Source organism: Lithobates pipiens, unplaced genomic scaffold (assembly GCF_037356315.1).
Source record: "Lithobates pipiens isolate NorthernLeopardFrog02 unplaced genomic scaffold, aLitPip1_a1.2 Scaffold_28, whole genome shotgun sequence".
Taxonomy (NCBI): domain Eukaryota; kingdom Metazoa; phylum Chordata; class Amphibia; order Anura; family Ranidae; genus Lithobates; species Lithobates pipiens.
This window is the reverse complement of record NW_027507789.1, coordinates 80,836,542-80,854,707: the sequence shown is the minus strand read 5'-3', so window position 1 is coordinate 80,854,707 and position 18,166 is coordinate 80,836,542. Positions and strand designations below refer to the sequence as shown.

Here is an 18,166-nt window from a genome sequence, read left to right as displayed (position 1 = left end):
AGGGGTGGGGGGAAGTTCAACATAAACGTACGCGCGATGTCCGGTGGAATGTAAGTACGTGAGTATATCTTACTTATCCATGCCAGCATCCGTTCACTCAGACCTATATGGCGAAGGACCGAGAACATTAATGTCCATTTGACCCGATCAAAAGCCTTCTCGGCATCAGTACTCATGAAAAGACAAGGGGTCCCAGATGACTTTGCTTTACGGATCAGGGTAAGCACCTTAGTGGTGTTGTCCCTATCTTCCCTGGTGGGAATAAAACCTAACTGGTCAATATCAGTACTCATGAAAAGACAAGGGGTCCCAGATGACTTTGCTTTACGGATCAGGGTAAGCACCTTAGTGGTGTTGTCCCTATCTTCCCTGGTGGGAATAAAACCTAACTGGTCAATATGTATAAGGGACTACAAGTGATGTGCCAATCACGTGGCGAGGAGTTAGAGAATAGTTTTAGGACCGAATTTTGGAGGGAAATGGGTCTGTAGCTCCCACATAGGCCTGGGTCTTTGCCCTCCTTAGGTATCAACGAGATGTGGGCTCTAAGGGTATCCTCAGGAAAATCCCCATTCGAGCTCAGAGTATTAAATAAATTCACCAAGCGCGGGCCGAGAATAGGGAGGAAGGTCTTAAAGTATTGTGCGGTATATCCGTCAGGGCCCGGAGCCTTACCCACCTTCGGAGGTCCCACGGCCGTCTGGACTTCTTCCAGTGTGATCGGGTCCTCCAAGTACTCCCGTGATTCCGATGAGAGGGTTGGTAGACCAGAACCGGTTACATATCTGTCTATATTGTCCTGTCCAGACCCTGAATCGGGCAGGTTGTAGAGATCAGAGTAACATTTTTCAAAGACTTCGACTATTTGGGTTGGGGTAGAGGCCCTCTGGCCATTCTCATCTATCAACTGTGGTATGTAAGAGCCAGATTTCAACTCCTTTACCGACCTGGCTAAGATTTTTCTGCATTTGTCCTCTGACTCCTACGTCAGTTTACGACAAAACTGGAGTGCCGCTTTCGCTTTATAATGGAGTAGGACAGCAATATGGGTATGGAGTGTCCCCAATTCAATCTCTAAGGTCCGTAAGGGGGTATGTTTATGTTTCGTTTCCACAGAGGCAAGTTCACGAAACAGATTAGCAAGCTGTTCCTTCCGTGTTCGTTTGATGCGCGCCCCGTGCCTGATAAGTACCCTGCGGAGTACTGACTTGTGAGCCTCCCAAATTATCCCCGGGTCACAGTCCTGCTTTAGTTTTCTTGGAAATAAAGGTCCAATTCCCTGGTCACATCTGCTAAAATATCCGGTATCTGGAGCAGGCTCTCATTAAGGTGCCAGAATAGAGACCTAGGTGAGGGGTAGGGAGCGAGGAGCAAGAGGCAGAAGTGTCAACCGATGGCGAAAGGGGACATTAAAGTCCCCACCTAATATCAATTGGCCCTCCCGAAAGTCACATCATCTGTGCAGGGTAGTTCTGAGGAACGTGTCTTGGTGATCATTGGGAGCGTACACAGTGGCAAATGTAAAAAGGCGCTCTCCAATGTGGCCCCTAAGAAAAAGATATTGGCCCCCAGGGTCCACCAGAGAATCCTGGAGAACCCAGGGGAGCCTGCTAGAGATCAGAATGGAGAGGAGGGGTTAGTAGAGTGGTAGACCTTAGGGAAGGATCTCGACCATAGAAAGGGGAGGCTAGTATTTTTAAAATGTGTTTCTTGTATAAAGGCCACATCAGTACAGGATGTGTTCAGTTCTCACAGGAGGATCCACCGTTTTTCAGGGGAGTTCAGTCCCTTAACGTTTAGAGAGGTGACCTTGACTGAGTCTGCCATCGCTCCTCGGGGAGGGGGGGGGGGGACATCAGAGAAAAGCAAAGAAAGTTGAACCAAGGTAGGTTTTGGGTAGGTAATGCATGGTGGGAACTAAGGGGGAGAAAGGAAGGGCAAATGCAAGGAAAGGTAAAGGGAAAAAGAGGCCGGGCACCTCAACCCCAGGGGGAGAGGGAAGTTAAGGGTTGTCCGCACTCAACAGTACAGGAAGGGTATACTAAAACAGCACAATTATGCTATAGCGCTTACCAGATGTACACTGGGTTTAACGCGCTGTCCTACTTGGGTAATTGGGTAGACAGGTTGGAGAGGGAGCCCCCGAATCCTAGTCCCCCCAGCCCCGGCAGTGGTAAATGTCACGTCTGATACCGGTATGCAAATAAAAGACAATCAGTAACATCAAAGAAACAAAAAACAATAGTATAACCAAAACAGAGGTAGAGCATATAACTGTTAGCACTGAGGGGTCTCCTCGGCTCGCCCTAAACGTAGGCATGCACGAGGGAGCCCGTCACAACAGAAAAGGCATCACAGAATGGGATCCACCACCCCCCTGTCCCATACCCCTAAAGTACATGCAGTCCCCAAACAAATGCCTTTCTCCCTTTGGCAGATTGTCCTCTCCTTACCCCCGCTCCCCCGTCCACGCCCCGGGGGGAAAAGGGGCAGGGAAGGGGGAAAGGGGGAGTGTAAGGGGGGAAAGGGGGAGTGGAAGGGGGAAAGGGGGAGGGAAAGGAGGTAAGGGAAGGGGGGGAAGGGAGGGGGGAAACAGGGGAGAGGGGACAAACATGCAGAAATGTCAAGTCCTTTAGCGCACTCCCACCAGCAAACACCCGGACCCCATAAATTTCAACTCCTCCCCTCCATGGTCACCACATCAAGATGAAAGAGAAGCAGCCCTGGTCGGTGCATGGAAAACCCGGCAGGCAAGGGGCTGGGGCCACCATCCCTCCATCCAATGGGAGACTTCACCCGAGCAGCAGTCCTGGGGCCCGCCAATTAGTGTCTCTCCTGCATCTCCAGAGGGAGGCTGGGACTGCCCAAACAGTAAGGGGTAAATCCTCCAGGGGGGTCCAGAGTCACCCTGGAGGGAAGCAGTGTCTCGTACCAATAGGCTCAATAAATAAGTCATCCAGGGTCCCCGAAAACTGCAGAAGGCAATGTCGGCAAAGAGTAGGTGGGAGCCAGAGGGGGGGACAAGGGGCACATCCAGGGGGAGGGGACACATATGCGGGAATGTCAAGCACTTCCAGTACAGCGCATTAGGTATCACTCAGACCCCCCAAAGTGCAAATCCCCCATCTAAGGTCAAGACTCCAGAAGGGAAGATGAGCCGCCCTGATCTGTACATGAAAGAACCTGCTGCCAAGGGGTTGGGGCCATCATCCCTTCCTCCAATGGGAGATGCCACCGGCATGACAGCCCCGTGTCCTGTCAAGTGGTGCCCCTCTGACAATGTCGTTGTGGTATATGTGGAGCATCCAGGGAGAGGCAGGGACCACCCAAACAGTGAGGGGTAAAGCCTCCAAGGGGGACCGTTGTCAGACAGGAGGATAGCGGTGTCTTGTACAAGTTGGTTAATTAGACAAGTCATCCAGTGTGTTTCTGTGAGCAGCGGAAAGAAAGGTCGGTAAGGATTATGAATGGGTGGGGGCCAGGGAGTGCATAAAACTGCCACCAGATGACCGGGGCAGAGAGGGCAAGGGGATGAAAGTCAGATCTGGTAGGTGGGGGCGGGGGTGAGGAGTGTCCCTCATATTACTCACATTGGCCATACCTTGAAGCTGAGCGCTCTGCATACCCAGGACGTTCTTCTGTATAATCTAGCCTATCTGTACACATTAGTCGGTCCTCTGTATACACTAGTCTGTCTGTATACACTAGTGTATACAGATAGGCTAGATTATACAGAAGAACGTCCTGGGTATGCAGAGATGGAGGCTAGGGTATACAGAGAGAGAGGCTAGAGTATGCATACTTGCTAGTGTATACAGACGGACTAGTGTATACAGAAGACCGGCTAGTTTATATAGGGAGGCTAATGTGTGCAAAAGACAGGCTAGTGTATACAAATAGGCTAGATTATAGAGAAGAACATCTTGGGTATGCAGAGAGAGCGGCTGGGTTACACAGAGAGGCTGCTGTATGCAGACTTGCTAGTGTATACAGACGGACTAGTGTATACAGAGAGGCTTGGGTATACAGAGAGCTAATGTATAAAGAGCAGCTAGTGTATACAAAAGACATCCAAGGGTATACAGAGAGACTCGTGTATGCAGAAGACCGGCTAGTTTATACAGAGAGGCTAAAGTGTACAAAACACAGGCTAGATTATACAGAAGAACGTCCTGGGTATGCAGAGATGGAGGCTAGGGTATACAGAGAGAGAGTGAGGCTGGGTTACACAGAGAGGCAGGAGTATGCAGACTTGCTAGGGTATACAGAGAGCGAGGCTAGAGTATGCATACTTGCTAGTGTATACAGGTGGACTAGTGTATACAGAAGACCGGTTAGTTCATGGTCACCACATCAAGATGAAAGAGGAGCAGCCCTGGTCGGTGCATGGAAAATCCGGCAGGCAAGGGGCTGGTGCCACCATCCCTCCATCCAATGGGAGGCTTCACCCGAGCAGCAGTCCTGGGGCCCGCCAATTAGTGTCTCTCCTGCATCGCCATCGGGGGCTGTGTAGAGAATCCAGAGGGAGGCTGGGACCGCCCAAACAGTAAGGGGTAAATCCTCCAGGGGGGTCCAGAGTCACCCTGGAGGGAAGCAGTGTCTGATACCAATAGGCTCAATAAATAAGTCATCCAGGGTCCCCGAAAGCTGCAGAAGGCAATGTCGGCAAAGAGTAGGTGGGAGCCAGAGGGGGGGACAAGGGGCGCATCCAGGGGGAGGGGACACATATGCGGGAATGTCAAGCCCTTCCAGTACAGCGCATTAGGTATCACTCAGACCCCCCAAAGTGCAACTCCCCCATCTAAGGTGAAGACTCCAGAAGGGAAGATGAGCCGCCCTGGTCTGTACATGAAAGAACCTGCTGCCAAGGGGTTGGGGCCATCATCCCTTCCTCCAATGGGAGATGCCACCGGAATGAAAGCCCCGTGTCCTGTCAAGTGGTGCCCCTCTGACAATGTCGTTGTGGTATACAGTGACTACAAGTAGTATTCAACCCCCTGCAGATTTAGCAGGTTTGATAAGATGCAAATAAGTTAGAGCCTTCAAACTTTAAACAAGAGCAGGATTTATTAACAGATGCATAAATCTTACAAACCAAAAAGTTATGTTGCTCAGTTAAATTTTAATAAATTTTAAACATAAAAGTGTGGGTCAATTATTATTCAACCCCTATGTTTAATATTTTGTGGAATAACCCTTGTTTGCAATTACAGCTAATAATCGTCTTTTATAAGACCTCATCAGGCCGGCACAGGTCTCTGGAGTTATCTTGGCCCACTCCTCCATGCAGATCTTCTCCAAGTTATCTAGGTTCTTTGGGTGTCTCATGTGGACTTTAATCTTGAGCTCCTTCCACAAGTTTTCAATTGGGTTAAGGTCAGGAGACTGACTAGGCCACTGCAACACCTTGATTTTTTCCCTCTTGAACCAGGCATTGGTTTTCTTGGCTGTGTGCTTTGAGTCGTTGTCTTGTTGGAAGATGAAATGACGACCCATCTTAAGGTCCTTGATGGAGGAGCGGAGGTTCTTGGCCAAAATCTCCAGGTAGGCCGTGCTATCCATCTTCCCATGGATGCGGACCAGATGGCCAGGCCCCTTGGCTGAGAAGCAGCCCCACAGCATGATGCTGCCACCACCATGCTTGACTGTAGGGATGGTATTCTTTGGGTCGTATGCAGTGCCATCCAGTCTCCAAACGTCACGTGTGTGGTTGGCACCAAAGATCTCGATCTTGGTCTCATCAGACCAGAGAACCTTGAACCAGTCTGTCTCAGAGTCCTCCAAGTGATCATGAGCAAACTGTAGACGAGCCTTGACATGGCGCTTTGAAAGTAAAGGTACCTTACGGGCTCGTCTGGAACGGAGACCATTGCGGTGGAGTACGTTACTTATGGTATTGACTGAAACCAATGTCCCCACTGCCATGAGATCTTCCCGGAGCTCCTTCCTTGTTGTCCTTGGGTTAGCCTTGACTCTTTGGACAAGCCTGGCCTCGGCACGGGAGGAAACTTTAAAAGGCTGTCCAGCCCGTGGAAGGCTAACAGTAGTTCCATAAGCCTTCCACTTCCGGATGATGCTCCCAACAGTGGAGACAGGTAGGCCCAACTCCTTGGAAAGGGTTTTGTACCCCTTGCCAGCCTTGTGACCTTCCACGATCTTGTCTCTGATGGCCTTGGAATGCTCCTTTGTCTTTCCCATGTTGACCATGTATGAGTGCTGTTCACAAGTTTGGGGAGGGTCTTAAATAGTCAGAAAAGGCTGGAAAAACAGATAATTAATCCAAACATGTGAAGCTCATTGTTCTTTGTGCCTGAACTACTTCTTAATACTTTAGGGGAACCAAACAGAATTCTGTTGAATTGAGGGGTTGAATAATAATTGACCCTCTGAATAAACTTTTCACTATTTAAAAAAAAATTAAACAAAGAAATAACATTCTTTTTTGCTGCAGTGCATTTCACACTTCCAGGCTGATCTACAGTCCAAATGTCACAATGCCAAGTTAATTCCGAATGTGTAAACCTGCTAAATCTGCAGGGGGTTGAATACTACTTGTAGGCACTGTATGTGGAGCATCCAGGGAGAGGCAGGGACCACCCAAACAGTGAGGAGTAAAGCCTCCAAGGGGGACCGGTGTCAGACAGGAGGATAGCTGTGTCTTGTACAAGTTGGTTAATTAGACAAGTCATCCAGTGTGTTTCTGTGAGCAGCGGAAAGAAAGGTCGGTAAGGATTATGAATGGGTGGGGGCCAGGGAGTGCATAAAACTGCCACCAGATGACCGGGGCAGAGAGGGCAAGGGGATGAAAGTCAGATCTGGTAGGTGGGGGCGGGGGTGAGGAGTGTCCCTCATATTACTCACATTGGCCATACCTTGAAGCTGAGCGCTCTGCATACCCAGGACGTTCTTCTGTATAATCTAGCCTATCTGTACACATTAGTCGGTCCTCTGTATACACTAGTCTGTCTGTATACACTAGTGTATACAGATAGGCTAGATTATACAGAAGAACGTCCTGGGTATGCAGAGATGGAGGCTAGGGTATACAGAGAGAGAGGCTAGAGTATGCATACTTGCTAGTGTATACAGACGGACTAGTGTATACAGAAGACCGGCTAGTTTATATAGGGAGGCTAATGTGTGCAAAAGACAGGCTAGTGTATACAAATAGGCTAGATTATAGAGAAGAACATCTTGGGTATGCAGAGAGAGCGGCTGGGTTACACAGAGAGGCTGCTGTATGCAGACTTGCTAGTGTATACAGACGGACTAGTGTATACAGAGAGGCTTGGGTATACAGAGAGCTAATGTATAAAGAGCAGCTAGTGTATACAAAAGACATCCAAGGGTATACAGAGAGACTCGTGTATGCAGAAGACCGGCTAGTTTATACAGAGAGGCTAAAGTGTACAAAACACAGGCTAGATTATACAGAAGAACGTCCTGGGTATGCAGAGATGGAGGCTAGGGTATACAGAGAGAGAGTGAGGCTGGGTTACACAGAGAGGCAGGAGTATGCAGACTTGCTAGGGTATACAGAGAGCGAGGCTAGAGTATGCATACTTGCTAGTGTATACAGGTGGACTAGTGTATACAGAAGACCGGTTAGTTTATACAGAGAGGCAAATGTGTACAAAAGACAGGCTAGTGTATACAAATAGGCTAGATTATAGAGAAGAACGTCCTGGGTATGCAGAGATGGATGGCTAGTGTATACAGATAGGCTAGATTATACAGATAGGCTAGATTATACAGAAGAACGTCCTGGGTATGCAGAGATGGAGGCTAAGGTATACAGAGAGAGAGGCTACAGTACGCATACTTGCTAGTGTATACAGATGGACTAGTGTATACAGAGGACCGGCTAGTTTATACAGAGAGGCTAATGTGTACAAAAGACAGGCTAGTGTATACAAATAGGCTATATTATAGAGAAGAACGTCCTGGGTATGCAGAGAGAGAAGTTGGGGTTACAAAGAGAGGCTAGTGTATGCAGACTTGCTAGTGTATACCGGTGGACTAGTGTATACAGAGAGGCTTGGGTATACAGAGAGCTAATGTATAAAGAGATGCTAGTGTATACCGACGGACTAGTGTATACAGAGGACCGGCTAGTTTATACAGAGAGGTTGATGTGTAAAAAAGACAGGATAGTTTATACAGATAGGCTAGATTATACAGAAGAACGTCCTGGGTATGCAGAGATGGAGGCTAGGGTATACAGAGAGGGAGAGCGAGGCTGGGTTACACAGAGAGGCAGGAGTATGCAGACTTGCTAGTGTATACTGATGGACTAGTGTATACAGTAGACCGGGCTAGTTTACACAGAGAGGCTAATGTGTACAAAAGACAGGCTAGTGTATACAGATAGGCTAGATTATACAGAAGAACGTCCTGGGCATGCAGAGATGGAGGCTAGGGTATACAGAGAGAGAGGCTAGAGTATTCATACTTGCTAGTGTATACAGGCGGACTAGTGTATACAGAAGACCGGTTAGTTTATACAGAGAGGCTAATGTCTACAGAAGACCGGCTAGTGTATACACATAGGCTAGATTATAGAGAAGAACGTCCTGGGTATGCAGAGATGGAGGCTAAGGTATACAGAGAGAGAAGTTGAGTTACAAAGAGAGGCTAGTGTATGCAGACTTGCTAATGTATACCGGTGGACTAGTGTATACAGAGAGGCTTGGGTATACAGAGAGCTCATGTATAAAGAGATGCTAGTGTATACAAAAGACAACCAAGAGTAGACAGTGAGGCTCATGTATACAGAAGACCGGCTACAGAGAAGCTAATTTGTACAAAAGACAGGCTAGTGTATACAGATAGGCTAGATTATACAGAGGAAGGTCCTGGGTATGCAGAGATGTAGGCTAGGGAATCCAGAGAGAGACTGTGTTACACAGAGAGGCTAGAGTATGCAGAAGACCGGCTATTTTTTTTTTACAGATAGGCTTGTGTATACAGAAGACAGTCTGGGGAATTCAGTGAGGCTAGTGTATGCAGAGAGGCTGGGACACCGAGACTATTGTAAAAAGAAGGCAGGCTAGTGTATATAGATTAAGGGCACCTGTATACAGAAGACAGAGAGGCTAGTCTATATTGAGTGGCTGGTGTACACAGAGAGATTAATGTATACAGAAAAGCTAGCGTGTAAAGAAGACAGGACTTTATTTTTTGCTAATGCAACTACTTTTGAAACATATAAAGTGCTTTTTTCATATTTTGGTGCTGTTAAAAAGTGGTGTGTTGTCAGTGGTGATATCAATGTGACAGTTAATGTGGAGAACTACAACTATTCAAAATAGAGCAAAAGAGTGCTAAGTTTATTTTGTTAAGTCATTGACTGATAGACGTTAAGTAATTGGCCGTTATTGGTTTGGCAGTACATGGTTTATTTTGATGTAAGATAGTTTTATTCTCTACTTATAGCCGAGTTTTAGACGACTTTATTATTAGCATTATTCGCATTATTCATATATATTATGCAGAGTGTAAGTATTGCAGTGAGACGATATTGCTTTTAAAAGATTTGTATTATTATACATAGCATTGTTAGCAGACCAATAGGACAATTTACATGGCTTAATATTGCAGAGCGTAATTTATCAGGAAAGAGATCCAAAGCGTTAGTTGCAGTAGCTTCATAAAACTGAGATAGCGTTGCATTACTCTAAATTTAAAAGTTGTTCCGGTAGCACTGAAAAGACGATATTAGATGAGTGATCTACGCATTTCGTTTACTATTTCACTATACCGGCTAAATGTAAGGTAGAAATTAGATGGTTTAGTGTGAGCTGGTTTACCAGGATTTAGAGATAGTAATCTGTTTATACTAGTAATAAATATAGCAAAATAACTATAACGGGTTTAAGTGGAAATACACGAAATAACAGCAACAACGTGTGTAGGTTTTTATCAATCAAGTTAATTACGTGTCAGCAGCTAAATATTCTGCAATAGCAGAGATTAAGTATTGCAGTCGAAATGAGATCGGAAGCGTTAGTTGCAGTAGCTCCAAAATGACTGAGAAATCATTTCATTACTCTAAATTTAAAAGTTATCCCGGTAGCACTGAGTGGACTGATATTAGATGAGTGATCGTTCTAGTACAAATTCAGTTTCCTATAGCAGAGAGATACCAGTTACTGTGAGACGAGTAATTAAACTGTTCACGGTAGCATTGCATTACTCTTAACATGTGCAGCGTGTAAAGAAGCAATAAGATGGTTTTGTATTATCCTAAAATTAGCAGTATACGTAATAAAGGTGAGTAGGTAACCTGGATTTAGACATAGCAAACTCTATAATCTAATTTAGCAAAATTAGAAAGGATAATATTGAGACAGTATATACAGGTAGAGTTTAAGTGGAAATACACAAAATACCTTTACATTGTTCAATAGAGCGTTGCAAATTAATACCAAGGCAAAATGTCGGAATAGCAATTAGATGAGATGATTGCTGTAATCATGAAATATCAGCAACGACTAGGTTTCTATCGGATGAGAAAGTATAATAACTGGCAAAGTATGACATGGCAAAGAGACAAATTGCATTAGAGATGTGAGATGGACATGAAATGTCAATCCCCATTGGTTACTTACATGTAAACGCGGCTACATACAGCAAAGTGTGAGCTAAGCAGCTAAAGGGTATTTAAGAGTAAATTGACGTAGCTTGAAAATTCCAACGTGTAAATCGTTCCATTAATTATGCTACGCACGAAGACGGCTTACACTGACTGTTTTCCGTTTCCACTGGTCATCGGCATAATGTATCAGTAACCATGAACATTACTAGTGATAGACAGCTTACATTAGGATGTATGCATGATGTGAATGTAAAATGAATGTAAAATAGTTGCATTATGTGTTATTAATGTAACCAAACTGTATGGCTTTGCTTTGCTACTGCAACCACTTCTTGCCGCTGTTAAAAAATGTGTTGCAAGTGTTATGTGTTACAAATGGTTATCAGTGTGACAGTTAATGTGGAGAAGAAGTAATACACAAAATAGAGTCAGAAAGAGAATCCTATTGCATAGAGGTAGCGAGAGATGGTTGCATTAATCTTAATGTGCAGTGTGTAAAAGGTTTTAAAAAGATGGTTTTGTGTGACTTTTGCTTTAACGTAAAATTAGCTGTAGACATTATAACTTGTTACAATGATTTAGAGATAGTAATCTCTATAAAATAATAATAATAAGTATAGCAAAACAAATTAGGAAAATTTTGAGGCAGTATGTATAGGTCGAGATATAGTGAATACACAAAAGGGATCAAGGGATAGTAGCAAAGTCAAGGGATAAATGCAAAGGTACTCTATTTAACAGTAAATTGACGTAGCTTGCAAATTTCAACGTGTAAATCGTTCCATTAATTTTGCTGCGCACGAAGACGGCTTACACTGACTGTTTTCCGTTTCCACTGGAAAGAGAATCCTATTGCATAGAGGTAGCGAGAGATGGTTGCATTAATCTTAATGTGCAGTGTGTAAAAGGTTTTAAAAAGATGGTTTTGTGTGAATTTTGCTTTAACGTAAAATTAGCTGTAGACATTATAACTATGGTTAGGTTTACAAAGATTTAGAGTTAGTAATCTCTATAATATAATAATAATAAGTATAGCAAAACAAATTAGGAAAAATATTGAGGCAGCATAGATAGGTCGAGATAAAGTGAATACACAAAAGGGATCAAGGGATAGTTGCAAAGTCAAGGGATAAATGCAAAGGTACTCTATTTAATAGTAAATTGACGTAGCTTGCAAATTCTAACGTGTAAATCGTTCCATTAATTTTGTTACGCACGAAGACAGTACACTGACTGTTTTCCGTTTCCACTGGAAAGAGAATCCTATTGCATAGAGGTAGCGAGAGATGGTTGCATATGGCAGAAAGACGGCTTACACTGCTTTTCTCACATTTTGCTGCGGTAAAAAGAAATGTTTTGTCACTGTGTTTTAACTGTGACAGATAAGGTGGAGAAAAAGAAGTAATACAGTACATGACAGCTGATACTGGTTGAGTAATAAAACTGTTTTATTAAGATGTAAGACTAGTTTTATTCTCTACATATAGGCTTTTCAGAGAGTTGTATAATATAGGCGACCAATAGGACATTTAAATGGCTTAATATTGTAGGGAGGAAGTATCGCAGTTCAAAGGTAAGAGATTGAAAGCTTAGCTTGAAAATGGCCGAGAAATAGTTGCGTTAGTCTAAATTTAAAGGATATGCCGGTACCAATGAGAAAGCTTATATTAGACTAGTTGATCTTTGCATTACACAATCCTATTATTATTATTATTATTATTATTATTATTATTAAGATCATAGTGCAGAGAGATACTCAGTTAATGTCAGAGATACTCGGTCAATGTCAGAAAAGCAATAAAACTGTTTACATCGTTAGAGAGCGATAGTTACATTACTCTTAGTATGTGCAGCATGTCTGGTAGCAAATGGATGGTTTTGTGAACATTTTGCATTAAGGTACAATTAGCGGTAGAACTCATGGAAGTGAATAGATTTAAGCGGATTTTGAGATAGTACTCTCCATTTCTAATAAGAAATAAAGAAAAATAAGTCAGGATGGTGTGTCAGGACTGTCACATACTCACAGTTCCGGTACAAATATGCAAAATAGAGCAAAAGAGTACATGGTTTATTTTGATGTATGATAGTTTTATTGCATGCTTGATGTGGATGATTAAAATCGTGTAGTGATCTATATTTAGCATAAGAATGAAAAGGCATAACCTGGCAATGAGACAAACTCCATTAGAGATGTGAGCTAGATAAAATAATGAGATGTCTCTGTATAGCCCAGATTGTCTTCTGTTATCACTTAGCCTACCCTCTAAATTCACTAGCCTCTCTATATACACCAGTATGTTTACACTAGCCGGTCTTCTGCATACAATAGCCTGTCTTCGATATACACTAGCCTATGTTCTGAATACACTAGCCCGTCTTCTGTCTTCTGTATGCCCTAGCCTGTCTTCTGTATACATTAGTCTCTCTGTATAAACTAGCATCTCTGTATACCCCAAACTGTCTTCTGTAAAAACGTGTCTCTCTTTATAGCCTGTCTAGCCTTTCTTCTGTACACACTAGCTTCTCTGTATACACTAACCAGGCTTCTATATACAATAGCTTCACTCTATGCACTAGCCTCTCTGTATAATCTAGCCTCTCTATAGATAGTGTTCTGCATCTCCGTAGTGGTAGCCTCTCCGTAGAAGCCAGCCTTTATTCTGTATTCACTAGCCTTTCTTCTGTATGCTGTAGTCTTCTATATATACTAGCTTCTCTGTACACCCTTGCATCTCTGTAATACACTAAACCCTCTGTATACCACAGCCTGTCTTCTGTATACACTAGACTGTAAACACTAGCTAGAATACACCAGCCTGTCTTCTGTACCCACTAGAATCTCTGTATACACTACCCAGTCTTCTGTATACACTGTCAGCTTGGATGTATACCCAAGCCTGTCTTCTGTATACACTAGTCTCTCTAGATGCACGGTCCTATCTGTATACACTCGACTCTCTCTATACACTAACCTCTCTATATACACTAACATCTTTGTATATACTAGCCTCTCTTTAAATTAGCCTCTCTGTGTACCCCAGCCTCATTGTTTACTCTAGCATCTCTGTATACTCAAGCCTATCTGCTTACACGAGTCTGTATTCTGTATTCACTAGCCTGTATTCACTAGCCTTATATATACTAGCTTCTCGCTTCTCTGTACACCCTTGCATCTCTGTACACTAGACTCTCTGAATACACTAAACCCTCAGTATACCACAGCCTGTCTTCTGTATACATTAGACTGTAAAAACTAGCTAGAATACACCAGCCTGTCTTCTTTACCCAATAGACTCTCTGTATGCACTACTCAGTCTTCTGTATACACTGTCAGCTTTGATGTATACCCAAGCCTGTCTTCTGTATACACGAGTTTCTCTATATGCACTGTCCTATCTGTATACTCTCGACCCTCTCTATACATTAACCTCTCTATATACACTAACATCTTTGTATATACTAGCCTCTCTTTAAATTAGCCTCTCTGTGTACCCCAGCCTCACTGTTTACTCTAGCATCTCTGTATACTCAAGCCTATCTACATACACGAGTCTTCTGTATTGTGTATTAACTAGCCTTTCTTCTGTATGCTGTAGTCTTCTATATATACCAGCTTCTCTGTACACTCTTGCATCTCTGTAAACACTGTGTAAACTAGCCAGTCTTATGTATACACTCGCCGACTGTATACACTAGACTCTCTGAATACACTAAACTCTCTGTATACCACAGCCTGTCTTCTGTATACACTAGACTGTAAAAACTAGCTAGAATACACCAGCCTGTCTTCTGTACCCACTAGACTCTCTGTATACACTACCCAGTCTTCTGTATAGAATGTCAGCTTTCATGTATACCCTTTCTGTATACACTAGCTTCTCTATATGCACTGTCCTTTCTGTATACACTCGACTCTCTCTATACACTAACCTCTCTATATACACTAACATCTTTGTATTTGTCTTTAAACTAGCCTCTCTGTGTACCCCAGCCTCACTGTTTACTCTAGCATCTCTGTATACTCAAGCCTATCTACATACACGAAACCTGTATTCTGTATTCACTAGCCTTTCTTCTGTATGCTGTAGTCTTCTATATATACCAGCTTCTCTGTACACCCTAGCACTGTAACAGTACTAGGTTCCTGTATTACAGAAACAGAACACCAGCAATAAGGTGTATACTGTGCAGGAGGCACACAACACCGACTCTAACTTCTGCACTGCAGATGCATGTATTGCAGAAATTGAACACCAGTAATAATATGTGTACTGTGCAGGAGGCACATAACACCCACTGTAACAGTGCTAGGTTCCCAAGCAGTAAAGGCACTGTCCCTGCCTATAGTCCTCTTTCCCTGACCACCGCAACACACTATACAAGGCCGCCGCGCTGGCGGCCTTATATAGTGTGGGGTGTGTACTAAACCCCCCTGAGCTATAATTGGCCACAGGAATCCTGCCTGTGGTGAATTGTGGCTGTCTTCACAGAGGATGTCACATCTGTTCTTATTATATAGAACCTATTATGCTCCTCGTAAACTTTTTCAGTTTGGCCGAACGGCCGGACGCAAGTTGCCCCCGGTGCGGGAACATGGGGGGAGACATGATGCACATGTTTTGGAGATGCCCGAAGTTGATCCGCTACTGGACAGAGGTGACAGGAACCATTGATCGGGTGGTTGGAACCTCCACCAGGATGGAGGCGAAGTATTGTCTCCTGGGATTAGTTGAAGGAGTTGGAAACCCGGGAAGTAGCCAGATGGCAGTTCTGAGATGCCTATTTCAGGCAAGGAAACTGATTGCTCAACCCTGCTTAGCCTCCAATGTTGGCAATGACTTGGTTTTTTTCGCTTGTTTCCCAAGATGACCATGTTGGCGTTTGTCAAGATGGTTGAGAGTGCCCGAAGAGATCGCCTATGGCCCCATCACGTTGAAAGTGCCTGATCTTGTCTGATCTCGGAGGCTAAGCATTGTCGGGCCTGATTAGTAACTGGATGGGAGACCAACTGGGAATACCAGGTGCCGTAGGATTCTTTTTATGTTGTTGGCGTTGACATGGTTTATTTTTTCCGCTTGTTTCCCAAGGTGATCATCTTGGCATTTGTCAAGAGGGCTGAGAGAGCCCAAAGAAATCTCCTACGGCCACATCCCCCTGAAAGCGCCCGATCTCATCTGATCTCAGAGGCTAAGCAGGGTCCGGCCTGGATAGTACCCAATTAAAGGTGCCGTAGGAATCTTTTTATATTAATGGCTTTGACCTGTTTTTCTTTCGCTTGTTTCCCAAGGTGACCATTTTAGCATCAGTCAAGAGTTTTGAGTATGTCCCAAAGCGTTCGCCTGAGGTCACATCACCCTGAAAGCGCCCAATCTCAGAGGCTAAGCAGGGTCTGGGTCAGATGGGAGACCGGCAGGGTCTATGTTGTTGGCGTTGACCTTTTTTTTTTCACTTGTTTCCCAAGATAACCATCTTGGTATTTGTCAAGAGGGTTGAGAGTGTCTAAATAGAACACATATGGCCACATCACCCTGAAAGCGCACAATCTCATTGATCTCGGAGGCCTAGCAGTGTACGGCCTGGTTAATACCTGTATGGGAGACCATCTGTGAATACCAGGTGCCGTAGGCTTCTTTTTATGTTGTTGGCGTTTACCTGTTTATTTTCGCTTGTTTCCCAAGGTGACCATCTTGGCGCTTAACAAGAGGGTTGAGAGTGCCCAAAGAGATCACCTACGGCCCCATCACCCTGAAAGCGCCCAATCTCATCTGATCTCAGAGGCTAAACAGTGTCGGGCCTGGTTAGTACCTGGATGGGAGACCGCCTGGAAATACCAGGTGCCATAGGCTTCTTTTTTTGTTGTTGGCTTTGACCTGTTTTTTTTCCCTTGTTTCCCAAGGTGACCATCTTGGCATTTGTCAAGAGGGTTGAGAGTGCACAAAGAAATTGCCTATGGGCACAACACCCTGAATGCGCCCAATCTCGTTTGGTCTCAGAGGCTAAGCAGGGTTGGGCCTGGTTTGTACCTGGATGGGAGACCGCCTGGGTTTTCCAGATGCCGCAGGCTTCTTTTTATGTTGTTGGCGTTGACTTGTTTTTTTTGTTTGTTTCCCAAGGTGACCATCTTGGCGTTTGTCAAGAGGGTTGAGCGTGCATTTGATCTCAGAGGCTAAGCAGGGTTGGGACATGCTTAGTACCTGTATGGGAGACCGCCTGGGATTTCTCAATGCCATAGGCTTTAGTTTTAAGCTGTTGGCATTGACTTATTTTTTTATTTTTATTATTCTTTTATTAAGTAGAACAACATCAATATAACAGTCAACCATACAGCATGACCCAGGGTCACAATTACATGCTAACAAAAAATAGGCAGCCAAATAACTCTGGGTTCTCAGAGGGGAGTCCTACAGTTTCATGCAGAAAATAGAGAAACCCCACCTCCGACATGTAGTACAGTATAACTAGTGCAGCTCCGTTCGGACAAATGTAATCATGGAGAACAACTGGGACCACAGCGAGCCAGCTTATCATGACCTACGTGAACCAGAGTAAAATATGAGCCGGTCATGTCCAGAACCCTGGGGTTCTTCTGGGTCCTGAAGGCTAGTAAGGAGACAAGGCATAGTTAAAGGGAGGACGGGGGAAGAAGAGAGTGCAAAGACGGAGAGAGAGGAGGTGGGGGGATGGCGGCGGGGAAAAAAAGAAAAATAAAGACAAAAAGGGAGGGGGGAATGCCACCCAGGGCAGACATGGCCTACGTAGGTAAACGTTAGATGTTCAGTCGTTTTCTGGGACGGGGGCACTGCTCACCTCCCGAATGTAGTCTCGAGTACCAGTAAAATACCTCCAGGGCCTCCATGTAACACTAAATGCCTCTTCAGTGTTGTGAAGGGTGGCGGTCAATTCTTCCATCCGGAGAATATGATTGACTTTGGAATACCACAGCACCTTGGATGGGGGCTGAGGCTGCCTCCACAGTGCGGGAATGCAGGCCCGGGCGGCATTCAGGAGTTGCATCGTGAGGTTTTTTTTGTATTTTCGAACAGGCTGTTCGGTCAAGTGTAGAAGGCACGCTACTGGAAACCCAAAAGTTCCTCAAGGTCGGGCATGCCCAGAAAAGGTGTCCCATGGTCCCCATATCTGAATTTCACCTCCAACAAACATCCGGGATCGATCTATCCATTTTATTCAGAAGGTATGGGACTCTATACCAGCGTGAGACTATCTTGTATCTTGATATTGGTTTGCGATGGAAGCTTTATGTACTAAGGTCAGGATCTTCCCTATCTGTTGTGGGGTAAATGTGATGCCTAAGTCCCTCTCCCATTTGTGGATAAATGGTGGGGTCGACTCCTCCTCCTGACTACTCAATAGGTTGTACAGGAGGGAGAGGGTGTGTCGCACAGGTTCCCTTTTGTGACAGATGGATTTATAGGGTGTCAGGTCTCTAGGAGTGTAGGGGGCCCTTTGTATGGCCAGAAGAAAGTGACGAAGTTGATAAGGACTAAACAAGTCAAGCGGAGGGTCAGAAAGCTTGGCGACAGTTTGCGTGGTCGGGAGCCCTCCCGT

The 18,166-nt window shown here is 44.7% G+C and overlaps 2 pseudogenes; both read left to right on the top strand.

Annotated features, from left to right (window-relative positions):
* Positions 1–15,514: 15,514 nt before the first annotated feature.
* On the top strand, positions 15,515–15,633 carry LOC143936673 (5S ribosomal RNA; annotated as a pseudogene).
* A 694-nt stretch (positions 15,634–16,327) lies between these two features.
* LOC143936418 (5S ribosomal RNA) lies at positions 16,328–16,446 on the top strand (annotated as a pseudogene).
* The last annotated feature ends 1,720 nt before the right edge of the window (positions 16,447–18,166 follow it).